The sequence below is a fragment of the Leuciscus leuciscus genome (assembly GCF_965113295.1).
Source record: "Leuciscus leuciscus genome assembly, chromosome: 11".
Taxonomy (NCBI): domain Eukaryota; kingdom Metazoa; phylum Chordata; class Actinopteri; order Cypriniformes; family Leuciscidae; genus Leuciscus; species Leuciscus leuciscus.
The window spans coordinates 8,486,267-8,498,831 of NC_138735.1; the positions used below are offsets into that span (position 1 = coordinate 8,486,267).

The 12,565-nt window shown below is 40.0% G+C and overlaps 1 protein-coding gene and 1 long non-coding RNA gene across 2 annotated transcripts in view; one reads left to right on the forward strand and one right to left on the reverse strand.

The window, feature by feature from the left end:
• LOC309509619 overlaps window positions 1-12,565 on the reverse strand; it is a 404,791-nt gene that overhangs the window by 210,025 nt on the left and 182,201 nt on the right. The window lies entirely within an intron of this gene.
• sugct (succinyl-CoA:glutarate-CoA transferase) overlaps window positions 1-12,565 on the forward strand; it is a 144,519-nt gene that overhangs the window by 59,361 nt on the left and 72,593 nt on the right. The window lies entirely within an intron of this gene.

The following is a 12,565-nucleotide window of genomic DNA, read 5'->3' on the forward strand; positions in this document are numbered from 1 at the left end:
ACTGATTAATAAAAAGTTTAAATGGGTACATTTTCTATAAATATTTTTGAGTCTTCATTTTCTTGAAGCCTACTGAAGTTCTTGTTAAAACACACAATACATGCAAATTATGTGAATTTTTGGTACTTTTTGTGTGAAATCATATACATCATTTATTTTGTCCATCAAAAGTGTGCTTTCACTTTAATTGAGCGTGAGCAGCGCAGCAAAAATAGACTCGGCGCTGAAACCCTCTGCTTCACTACTGCTCACAGCACGCGACGCTCCTGCTTGACGCTCACGCGCTGCTTCTGCTCGCGGTGTGAATGCACTCACTGAACATGCACGACGAAAAAAATGTGCGCTACTCACGCGCCGCTCGCGGTCTGAAACGGCCGTAATTCACAAGGTTTCCTACATGTGTGTTCTGTGTGCACGTGTGATGCTGATGTTGCGCGATGTTAATCATGCGGCGCCCGAGTGCATTTGAATCGGCATTATGTCAGACTGAAAATCACGTGAAAATCGGCCAATTCTGGTCACCAGCCGATCAATCAGTTAATCTCTAAAAGATTAGCATTAAAAGTATAATGTTCAGATAGGCTATGCAACAAATTATTAAAATGTTATTTTATAACAATACTCATATTAACACATTGTTTTTCCAACTTGCTGCGGCCCCCCTGGCGCCCCCTGGCGGCCCCCCAGGGGGCCGCGGCCCCCAGTTTGAAAACCCCTGGTCTATACAGTCTATACAGCAGTGCAGCGATCGTTTCCACACAGAGTCTGTTTTTGCTGTGCTGCACGCGCTGAATTAAAGTGACAGCGCATGGTAATTAAATATAATGTAGTAATCTCACCATAAATGTATTTTTGGACTTGCAGATTTGGAGGAGTTCCATTTACACACACACACACACACACACACACACACACACACACGCACACACGCACACGCACACGCACACGCACACACACAGGCACACAGGCACACACACGACTTGTTTAAATACATTTATGTTGTTAATAAATAACAATAAATTGTTGTTGTACCAGCAATATCTCCAAGTTTTGTTTTTCACTGTAGAAATCTCAGATGTCATGATTTGCCAATGCAAGAGAGTACCGGCACCTTTTCCCCCCCACTTCAAGCACTGATTTTATTATTGTTATTTTATGTTATTTGTATACATTGTGCAACACTACATTGAAGCTACAGAATAATAATAATAATAATAATAATAATATGAAAAATAACATATAATCTATACATTTTAAATTATTTAAATTATATATAATATATATGTGTGTGTGTGTGCGTGCGTGCGTGCGTGCGTGCGTGCGTGCGTGCGTGCGTGCGTGCGTGCGTGCGTGCGTGCGTGCGTGCGTGCGTGCGTGCGTGCGTGCGTGCGTGCGTGCGTGCGTGCGTGCGTGCGTGCGTGCGTGCGTGTGGTGTATTTACTCTTAGTTTTTTAAATAAATGTCAGTTAGGGCATAATAGACTATATATTTTTGGTTATACTTTACATTAATAATGTTACAATAATCTTACATTAGTAATGCATTAACTAACAATGAGAAATATATTTGTTAAAGTGTTTGTTAAACTTTGTTAGTGCTAGTTCATAGAAATTCATTGTAAGTTCATGTATATCTATCTATCTATCTATCTATCTATCTATCTATCTATCTATCTATCTATCTATCTATCTATCTATCTATCTATCTATCTATCTATCTACATATCTGGTTAATTTGCATGAATTTTCAGAACTTATTGCCGAAGCTAATCCATCTTTCCAATACTTAATATAAGTTAGAATGCTTTGTTTTTCTCATCTATCGCTACTTGGCGGGTTTTTAGTGGAAAAGTTTCTGTTGTCATGCTACTGAAAACTGTACAGTAGTTAAGTTAGTAGCATTGCCTATTGGCTACTTAGTAACTCCCCTGGGTAATAATTAGTGTAATAGATTGTCTAGTAATATCTACAACACCATGCAGTTCTGAAAAACAAGCATCCATTATTATTGCCGTGATAATACTGATCAGCAAAACTTGCTTAGTTACAAAACAAGAGTCAAGACCATTTCTTTGATCCACATCAGTAGCTAATAAAGTGAAAAGTGAAACACTATCATATGTACAGGCCCCTAGAGCAAGGAATTTAACACTGCTGGAATTTGAACCCGTTTTTGTACACCAAAGATGCAGAAGTTTCCTTCCACACATACACACACTGTTTAATTCCTACCACATGTTGGTACAGCGAGTGCTTGCACTTAAAGATCCCATCAGGCTCTCGCTCTACCGCATCATATGATCAGAGTTAACAGCTATTGTTTTTGTCCTTGGTGATTTGAAACACTCATTGAACTTCCAGTGAGGCTATCAAAATTACAATTTTCCTATGTGGTTTGCTATATTTAGCCTTTCGCTATACTTTTACTCAAAGAATTTGAAAACATATTAGTCATTCATAGTTGCCTAATCGATGGCATTTCAACGTTTCGGCAGTTTTTTGCCAAGGAACAACAAGAGAACAAGTATATGTGTTAGATTACATTTTTTTTTTACAAGAACATACACATTTCTCTCAACAAACTGACAGAGTACCACTGTGACCACGTCACATCCTTATCTGTGATGCATAGAAATACTGCAATTATTGAATTTTGAAGTTTTATTATCTATAGGCACATTTAAACTTTTAAGCCGCGTTTCCACCGCAGGAACTTTCCCCAGGAACTAGGAACTTTGGGCTGGTACTCGATGTGTTTACACCGCAGGAACCAGGGTCTAAATGAAGTTCCGGGTAAATATTTCCCCCTCCGATAGTCCCTGCTCATGAGGTAGTACTTTTTCAAAGTTCAGGAACTTTCAGGGGTGGGACTTGTGCGCTGCACAAGCTGATTGGTTGTGTTCACGCCGCATTTTGGTTGGATGACTCCACGCAGCATTTATTTATTTTTAACCTCCCTTTAAAAAAAAATCTATTGTGGTTCGTGTCGTGGCTTCATGCAGTAAGAGTTGTCTGTCTGCAAATATGGAATTTAATAAAAAAAAACTGGGACTGGCGACGAGTTTCAGGCTTTATTAAGGGTATTTGTGGAAGAGGAAACTTTCTGCGCGTTCGTCCCAGCCATCTCACGGTCAATGTCCGCAATAGCTGATAACATACACATTTGATATCTAACGTTAGCATTACGAGCTTACTGAACACGCTTTATCAGTGCTCGTCTCTTTTCTGCCACAGCTTTTATTATTAAGTCATTATGTTTACACATTGTCATCTATTGCAAGGCACTCCAAACCATGTTACAAATTTACTATAACAGGATTGAAATAGCGCTTTGAGGTTAGTAACAAACTATTAACAAGACTGTCACTATTTATGATTGATAGACAGGGTTCAGGCTTTTTTTAAGCGTATTTGCGAAAGAGGAAATTTTGCATCTCACAATAACTGATACGTTGTCTAATTTTATATGCATACAAGCTTTCTGAACACGCTTTAGTATCAGTGCTCGTCTATTTTGTTTTGTTAATTACCTCGTTAGTAAACCAATACATAACTGCAGCACAGTTTGAATCTCCTCCATACTTATTATAAATCTGGCGCTCAAAACTGATTACTGTCCGTCGCAGACTGGGAGGAGCAGTTGCGCGCAGTTTACCTTCCCGGTACTTTAGACCGCGGTGTAAACGCAGAAAGCAACCGGTCTGGGGCAAAAAAAGTTCCTGGGAAAAAAGTTCCTGGGACAAATTGTTCCGGGTAATTTCGGTGGAAACGCGGCTTAAGAAACTTTCTTAAAGTCCCCCTTCTTCATGCCTTAAAATAACTCTACATTCTTGCTTCATTTAGTATAAGCGGAATTATGAATATGCAAATTAAACAATTAAAAATCCCTGTCCCTTCTTAAGGGTGTTTTTGTGCTCACTGTGTTAAAATGCCCACAGAACATGACAAGAATGATGGTCAAAGCCCCGCATGTTTACAGGATTGGTTACATGTCTGTGACGGTGGGAAACACTTCTTTGGTACACTTCAATTTTAAGGAGAAAATATTTGCACATGGGTTGTCTTAAGTATGTTAAAAAACAACATTAAAAACACAATTTTTGGATTCAATAGTTACATTTTTCCACTAACAAATTGTAATACTTAATAGTTAATCATTTTGTCTAAAACATCATGAACTGATGTTCATCAGCCTGAGTTCCCACTGTGTCATTTCCACCACATCTCAAATCATTTATTGTGTTTGATAGCAACTTATGGGGCAATTTTTTTAAGTTGGCACTAAACAGAAGTTGCGATAGTCCTTTCTTCTCTATTGTGATGGATGTCCAAGTGAAACGGCTTCTGGAACAAGAAAGAAATGTAGGAGGACTTGATTTTGTCCATTGGGGAGTAATTGGATGGTATTGATTGGTTTTTTATTGGTCAATCTCATGTGAGTGACAGGTTGCCCCGCCCTCACGCCAGTAAACACATCATCAGGGAAGAGATGTCGCTGCAAGAGGGAGGGGAAGTTATTCTGATTAAAGATTACGAGGCACATGTATTATACATTTTAAATACTGGGTTATTCCATAAAAAAAAATAAAAAAAATGGATCTCCATAACTTCCGAGAACTTTGAGGCAAAATTATTGGTCATGATGGAAATGAATGAATTATTCATTTCTCACCGAGTGGTCAGGGGTGTTCACTGATATGCTCACACAAAAATCGCTGCAAAAGATGCTTTCCAACAGGTTTTATCGTAGTTTTTCATCCAATACAAGTCAATGGAGTTGGACAAAAACTACGATAAAACCTGTTTGAAAGCTTCTTTTGCAGCGAATTTTGTGTGAGCATATCAGTGAACACCTCTGACCACTCGGTGAGTTTCACGTCTTTGTAAACGAAAGTTTAATGCGTTTTAGGAAGGATTATTCCAGTGCACCTATGCAACCATTGTGGAGGTGGGGGGGTGCTACCACAGAAACCGAAAATTCTCGGGCCAGCAGCATTTGTCCAAATTTCAATCTTAACCCTTGTATTTCATCAGGAACGATCTGAAAACAGGGCTTTAAGTGTAAAATACCGAACTTGTCCTTTAAGTGCCTTGTTTAAGTGCCTTGTTTTTACTCTCATGGGGTTTAAACTTACAACCTTTCAGGTATAAGACATCCATTTAACTAATCATACCATAATCACAATATCAATAGTATAACAATAATGTAATACAATTTGATAACATATTCGTTATTTTATAAGAGTTATTGACTTGTCTAACCCCTAAAATAGTCTCAGCATTCAGTGTTTTTACAACTGAAAGTCTGGTTCGTTCATCTCCAACGGCTTGTTGCAAGCAATTTGTCCATTTGAAGACATATTGAACATCCTGCGTCCTTATCGTCTAAAGTTTCACAAGAAACAGCCAGCACAATCGCGTTCTGTTGAACTTTTGACAGCCGAAGCTGACGATTCCATCTGGAGATCATATCTGTCAGAGGACAACACAAATCTGTTAGCCATTGCTCCCTTTGACCGAACGGCGAAACCAAAAACATCCAGCGTTCACTGGAGAAATCAGCAGTAGCTGCAAGGGCACAGAGGAAATTATCAGACAGACGTGAAGAGCGAGCTAAGGAGATGATTCAGGAGAAGGGACAGCTGCACATGTACAGGACAGAAAACCAGATGGAGAGGATATGGATGGGGAGGTTAGTATTAGAGCAAGATAGAGTGGGTGATATTAAGACTTATTGGACAAGGATGAGCGCTACGACTAGACAAATGAGGAAAGCAGATGGAATATGGGTAGGGCAGTCAATGAAACTCATGTAGGTCATGCGACCTGATGAACTGTTGTAGGGGTTGAACACTTCTGACCAGAGATGGAAACTAAACCTGGTCAATAAATCTGCCATTTTTCGGGTGACCTTCATCCATAACTTTGGCCTGTTGAAACACTATAATTCAGTGTTCTTCCTTCTTCATGCATAACTTGAACTCTTCCTGTTTTTCTAGAGAATTACCAAGTTAGCACAAGCATTATTCAGGATTTTTCAACTATCGGTCATGTCGACCTCCCCGAAGCCTGGTGGGGATGTTTGTATTTTAATGTAATTTCAACAACTGTGAACATTTAAGTGCTCACAGGCACTTTTACACAGTTCTCACTTGACTATGATACACAAATAAACAATTTTCTACATCAATGGAAACTGATCAACCACACAGAACTTTTTCTTCCAAATGGGATTTGAAGTCGTTTTTTTAGTATTGAAGAAATTATCCTGGCATGCACGGATGAGAACTTCTGGTTGAGCCTCTCATTATTTTCATCTTCCATTGGTCCTTTGAAGCATGTTTGGGTTTTGGTAAAATTACTACAGCATAATTTATAACCCACTGAACGTAGGAGCAAAATGAATAGCGAACGTGTTGTTAGGCGTCTCAGACTGTCTGTAGAGTTTCCATCGTCATTTGTTTTTGGGTTTTTTTGACTGACCTTTTCTTTTGATCTCTGTTATCCAACAAGTGAAGAATAATTTAACCATTTGAACTTTTTTTAAAAGATATTTATTGGCCCCATTTCTAGTTTCCAGTGACGTTTGCTTGACGTTCATTGACTTGTTCCTCTATGCTCCCGAGGCACGCAGTATCAGGTTGCTTATACTTCATTTTCAAAAATCACATCCGTGAAAGTCGGGTTATGTTTTGGTCTGGAGCTATTGGCCGTCAGTCTTGGTCCCCGGTTGCTGTCTGAATGTAGCAAAAATGCACAGGTTATCGTCACTGCTGAGCCACACACCTGGATTAAGTCCGGTGAAATATTAATATTAATATTGGATTTTCCAGAGCATCATTCTTGTCGTATCAGGTGCCAGGCACAGATGTTGGACTTGGACAAAATGGCTCCCAGATGTGAGCATGGTTGAATGCTGAGTATTCACACGGATGAAAAAAACAAAAACAAAAAAAAGGAAGGAGAAGAATTTCTGGAGAAGAGTCAACTCCTTTTTTGAGCTTCCAAGTCGAACTGAATAACTGGATGTTATTGTTTTGTTTGAGTGCGTGCATGTGTGAATGAAACCCTGTTTATCTGAATCTTGTTTGAACTGCATAAAAAGCCTGAGTTTGTTCCAACAATCCATGCAGGGCTCAGAGTGAAATCCACACCGCCCTGATCTCCAGGTTGTTGTGACTTATGAGGTCAAGCTATCATCCTTTTGAAAACATTTTTTTGGAAATGCTCTTTTCTTGGTCTTCCTTTTTTTCCACACTAGATCTACATGACTGCTAAACCACATTGAATAGCTTTAATCTGTATAATTTAACTACGTACATTTTTTGCCTTATGCATGCCAAAACTCTGGGGGCCCTAAGAAAAACTTTGTCTAGGGGCCCCTGTCAGTGCGTTCATAAATAACAAAATGACCCCCAACCCCTTAATCTGTTCTTTCAGAGCAATTTCACTGTCTTTCATTTCACTGTATGATTTTAGTTGTTGGTTACAGTCAGAAAGGTCAAGATCTATGAGATGGAGTGGGTCAAAAATCACTATTTTAACGAGGGATATAGACATTTGGTGTTTAAAACTAACTTTTCTTCCTGTTAGTTTCATTTTATGTTCAATATATATTAGTTCAAAAAATTAAAATAAAATTAAAATTTGATGTGTGCCTCTATTGCTTAAATGGCCATGGGACATCAAAGTATATTGTATTTGTGAAAGGCCAAGAAACCACAAACACTCTATGAATTTTATGAATGGAAATAAATGTAATGCCTTAAGGACGACATTAGTTGCTGACAAAAAACGAAGTGTGACTCAGAGGATTGAAAGATGACCTTTAGTTTTCCTGCAATATGTCTCTCTGTGATTTCCGAGTGGATGTGAACATGGAGTAAACCAGCTGCACACAATAACTGATAATTACCGACCTTGGTGTTGTCTCACAGCAGAGTTTTCCACCAAATGTTTACAAGTAAAGGGATGTTTCCGGGCCCCGTGGACCTTCAAATGCACCCAAATGAGAAAAGAGCCAAGCAGTGGAGCTTAAACAGATGTTTCAAGGAGCAATGCAGCAGGTCACAGAGGTCCTACAGTCTCCTGTTGAGGTCCAAGACTGTTGCTACAGTAATTGGTCCAGTCACGTGAGAAGGTCCAGTAAGGATGAATTGTCTCCGTCACTGTAGTGTGTGAGTAATGGAGGTTTTCTCTGAAAGCATATACTTCAGTTTTACTTTCCTGGCTGAATACTCGAGGATCTTTGCCATTGTTATGGCCTTGGGCCCTTGTGAAAATGACAGACCCGTGTACTGTAACTAAATAGGTTCAGCACACACACGCTGCTTGGATCCTAGTGCACATGATAAACTTCATTCCTTACTAACTGTTTTGCTCCTCGTGGATCTTGTATTTACAATGAAGGAGCACAGAAACAGTTGAAGAGAAGTTCACTGCTGTTTTTTGGTGGGAGGAAAACTATTGGAAAATTTGAGTAACCTCAAAATACCTCAGTATTTGTGTGATCTGGAAAAGATAGATTGACAAGCTGATCGACTCCAGCAATTATTGAATGAGGAGCGTAGGGTAAGCTGTGCCACTTTTTGAACCTTTTCAATCAGGATTTCGCCCATCTGCATAGCACCGAAACTGCTCTTCTTCGGGTGGTTAAGGACATTCTTCTGTCCATGGATTCAGGGTTAATAAACATATTGATGTTTCTCAATCTAAGCTCTGCTTTTGACTCAGTCTGCCATGAAATACGGATCTCTCGGCTTTCTGATATCGCCATCACTGGTTCAGCTCTTTCCTGGCTCATTTCCTACATCAGCAACAGAAAGTATTATATCACCATGCAGGGGTATAGATCTGCCACTTCTTCGCTAACACAGGGTGTTCCTCAAGGTTCAGTTCTTGGTCCACTATTGTTCATCATCTATATATACACTCACCTAAAGGATTATTAGGAACACCATACTAATACTGTGTTTGACCCCCTTTCGCCTTCAGAACTGCCTTAATTCTACGTGGCATTGATTCAACAAGGTGCTGAAAGCATTCTTTAGAAATGTTGGCCCATATTGATAGGATAGCATCTTGCAGTTGATGGAGATTTGTGGGATGCACATCCAGGGCACGAAGCTCCCGTTCCACCACATCCCAAAGATCCTCTATTGGGTTGAGATCTGTTGACAGTGGGGGCCATTTTAGTACAGTGAACTCATTGTCATGTTCAAGAAACCAATTTGAAATGATTCAAGCTTTGTGACATGGTGCATTATCCTGCTGGAAGTAGCCATCAGAGGATGGGTACATGGTGGTAATTAAGGGATGGACATGGTCAGAAACAATGCTCAGGTAGGCTGTGGCATTTAAAGGTCCCATGACATGCTACTTTTTGTAGGCTTTAATATAGTCCTTAGTGGTCCTTAGTACTGTATCTGAAATCTCTTTCCAAAAATTCAGCCTCGGTGCAGAATTATAGCCACTACAAGCCAGTCCCAGAATGAGCTTCCTTCAGACGGGCCGTTTCGGTGTCTGTAGCTTTAAATACTAACGAGGAGGAGAAAGGCGGCGCAAGGTGGAGGGTGGGTGTGGCCTTGACCATCTTGCGCAACGGTACCATGCATGTTTGTTTATGTTGGATATATTGCAATGGCACGAAGACACGCTAAATCCCAGTAACTGAGCAGATTGTGAAATACTCAGACCGGCCCGTCTGGCACCATCAACCATGCCACGCTCAAAATTGCTTAAATCACCTTTCTTTCCCATTCTGACATTCAGTTTGGAGTTCAGGAGATTGTCTTGACCAGGACCACACCCCTAAATGCATTGAAGCAACTGCCATGTGATTGGTTGATTAGATAATTGCATTAATGAGAAATTGAACAGGTGTTCCTAATAATCCTTTAGGTGCACGTATATATCCACTTGGTGACATCATACGCATGCATGGACTTCAATTTCATTGCTATGCTGATGACATTGAAATTTCCCTTACCACCAGTTCTGATAGGCCATCCATGCCTGGCTCTTTTACGGCATGTATCAGGGACATCAAGCATTGGATGTCCCTGATTTTCCTCAAATTAAATAATAAAAAAACTGAGATATTGGTGATTGGCTCTGCTACCTCAGTCAAAAGGATGGGCCGGTCCTTTGATATTGATGGGGTTTGTGTTAAGCCTTCATCATCTGTCCATAATCTTGGTGTCTTATCTGACTCAACTCTCTATTTTTTGCCTCTTATATTTCTTCAGTTGTTAAAAACTCTTTTTTTCCCCATTTTCGTAATATTGCACGTCTTCGATCCTCTCTCACTTTAGCTGATGCTGAAACCTTAATTCATGCATTAATCACATCACGTCTGGATTATTGCAATGCTCTATTACTTGGTCTGCACAAAAAAACGTATTGCAAGATTACAGTATGTTCAAAACTCAGCAGCAAGAGTTCTCCCCTCCACCAGGCGTTCTGCTCACATTACTCCTCTGCTTCATGACCTTCACTGGCTACCCGTGGCATCGCGTATTCACTTTAAGGTATTACTTCTTACGTTTAAGGCATTAAATGGTCTTGCACCTCCATATCTCTGATCTACTCTACTCCTACTGCCCTGCCCGGTCCCTGAGCTTGGTCTTTTGTCCATTCCTCATTTCCGGTTGTCTACTGTAGGTGGAAGGTCATTTAGTGTTAATGCTTCTAAATTATGGAATTCACCACCTCTTACACGTCGTAATATATCATCTACCTTCAAGACTCAGCTAAAAACATATCTATTTAATATGTATTTTGGATAATGTGGCTATGTGTTGCCTAATGTGTTTTCAATGTGTATGTGGGTGTGCAAATGTATTGCAATGTACAATGTAAAGTGACCTTGAGCTGTAGAAAGGTGCTATATAAATAAAACTACTTCTAGAGGTAAAATTAAAATACTAAATTATATTGCAGGATGTCGACAATTTTCAATATTTTGTCTTTAAAAAAAAAACGATTTACTATTTTATGTATATATTATTTTATATTTGTTAATTTAGTATTATTTATATTACAGTATTGATTAATATTTTGTATTGTCTTATTTTTTAAAAAATTCAGCTTTCATTTCACTGTGAGTTGAAGTGTAATGGATCCACTTGAGGCAAACTTATTGAGAACCCAAGTGCAGTTTATAATCAAGATTAAACATAAAACAAAGGTGTGGCGTGACAAGAAACAAAACCATGGACATAAACACGAACATAGACTTACTCAACAGTGGACTACAGGAAACAATACTTGACAAAACACATGGCAAACATGAGGGCTTAAATACACAAGACTAATGACAAGACAAGGGACACCTGTGAACAATGAAACAATGAACCAGTGACAAGACACAGACAAGGGAACACATGGCAGGATCATGTGACTTTGAACAGGGGATCATATGACAGACATGAAACGTGACCCAGACGAGACCAAATCGTGACAGATGCCCCCTCAAAAGGTCGGCTCCCGACGCCCAACAAAACCAAAAATCAAACATAAGTCGAGGAGGGTGGTGGAGTGGAGGAGGTCTTGGGGGAAGGATGGTGGGCCAGGCCCGTGCAGGGAGACAGGACAGGGGACGTAGTCTGGCATGGCATGGCATGCCGTGGGCGGGCCAGGGCGGTGGCGGACCTGGCAGGCTATGAAGCCTCCAGGGTCGCATCAGCAGTTCAGGGGGCCAGGGCGGGTCCGACAGTTCAGGGGGCCATAGAGGCGCGGCCCCATGGCTGGGCAGGAATGACGTGAAGAGACTCAGGCTTGGCAGGAATGACATGAAGAGGCTCAGGCTTGGCAGGCATGACGTGAAGTAGCTCAGGCTTGGCGGATGCTGCGGGTTTGCGGGGCTCCTCTGCAAAACCCACTGTAAATGAGGAACCGCTCAATAACAGGTGATAGTCTATGTATTGTGCCAGAGACCAATACATTTTTCCAATTCATTATACCAATGAGTGGCGTTGCGTGGCGTTGCGTGGCGTTGCGTGGCGTGGCGTTGCGTGGCCATAAACACAAACATAGACTTACTCAACAGTGGACTACAGGAAACAATACTTGACAAAAAAACAAAACAATACTTGACAAAACACATGGCAAACATGAGGGCTTAAATACACAAGACTAATGACAAGACAATGGACATCTGTGAACAATGATCAGACAATTAACCAATGACAAGACACATGGCACATCAGACAAGGGAACACATGGCAGGATCACATGACTTGAACAGGGGATCACATGACAGACATGAAACATGACAAAGACATGAAACGTGACCCAGACGAGACCAAATCGTGACATTAAGTAATTATGTGCTTCTGTCTTTTTTAAAAATGTCTATATACAGTACTTTATTTAATTTTTTTGCGAGTTTTAGTAATGTTGTATGATTATTTATATATTAATAAATATAATCATTTTACATATTAGAATTAAATATATAAAATATATTTTACATCTCCATTTAGAATTTAATAAAAAGCTTTTCTCAATATCACTTTTCTCATGTGTAACTCAATACTTTAATTCATTCTAAATAGTCACATGAC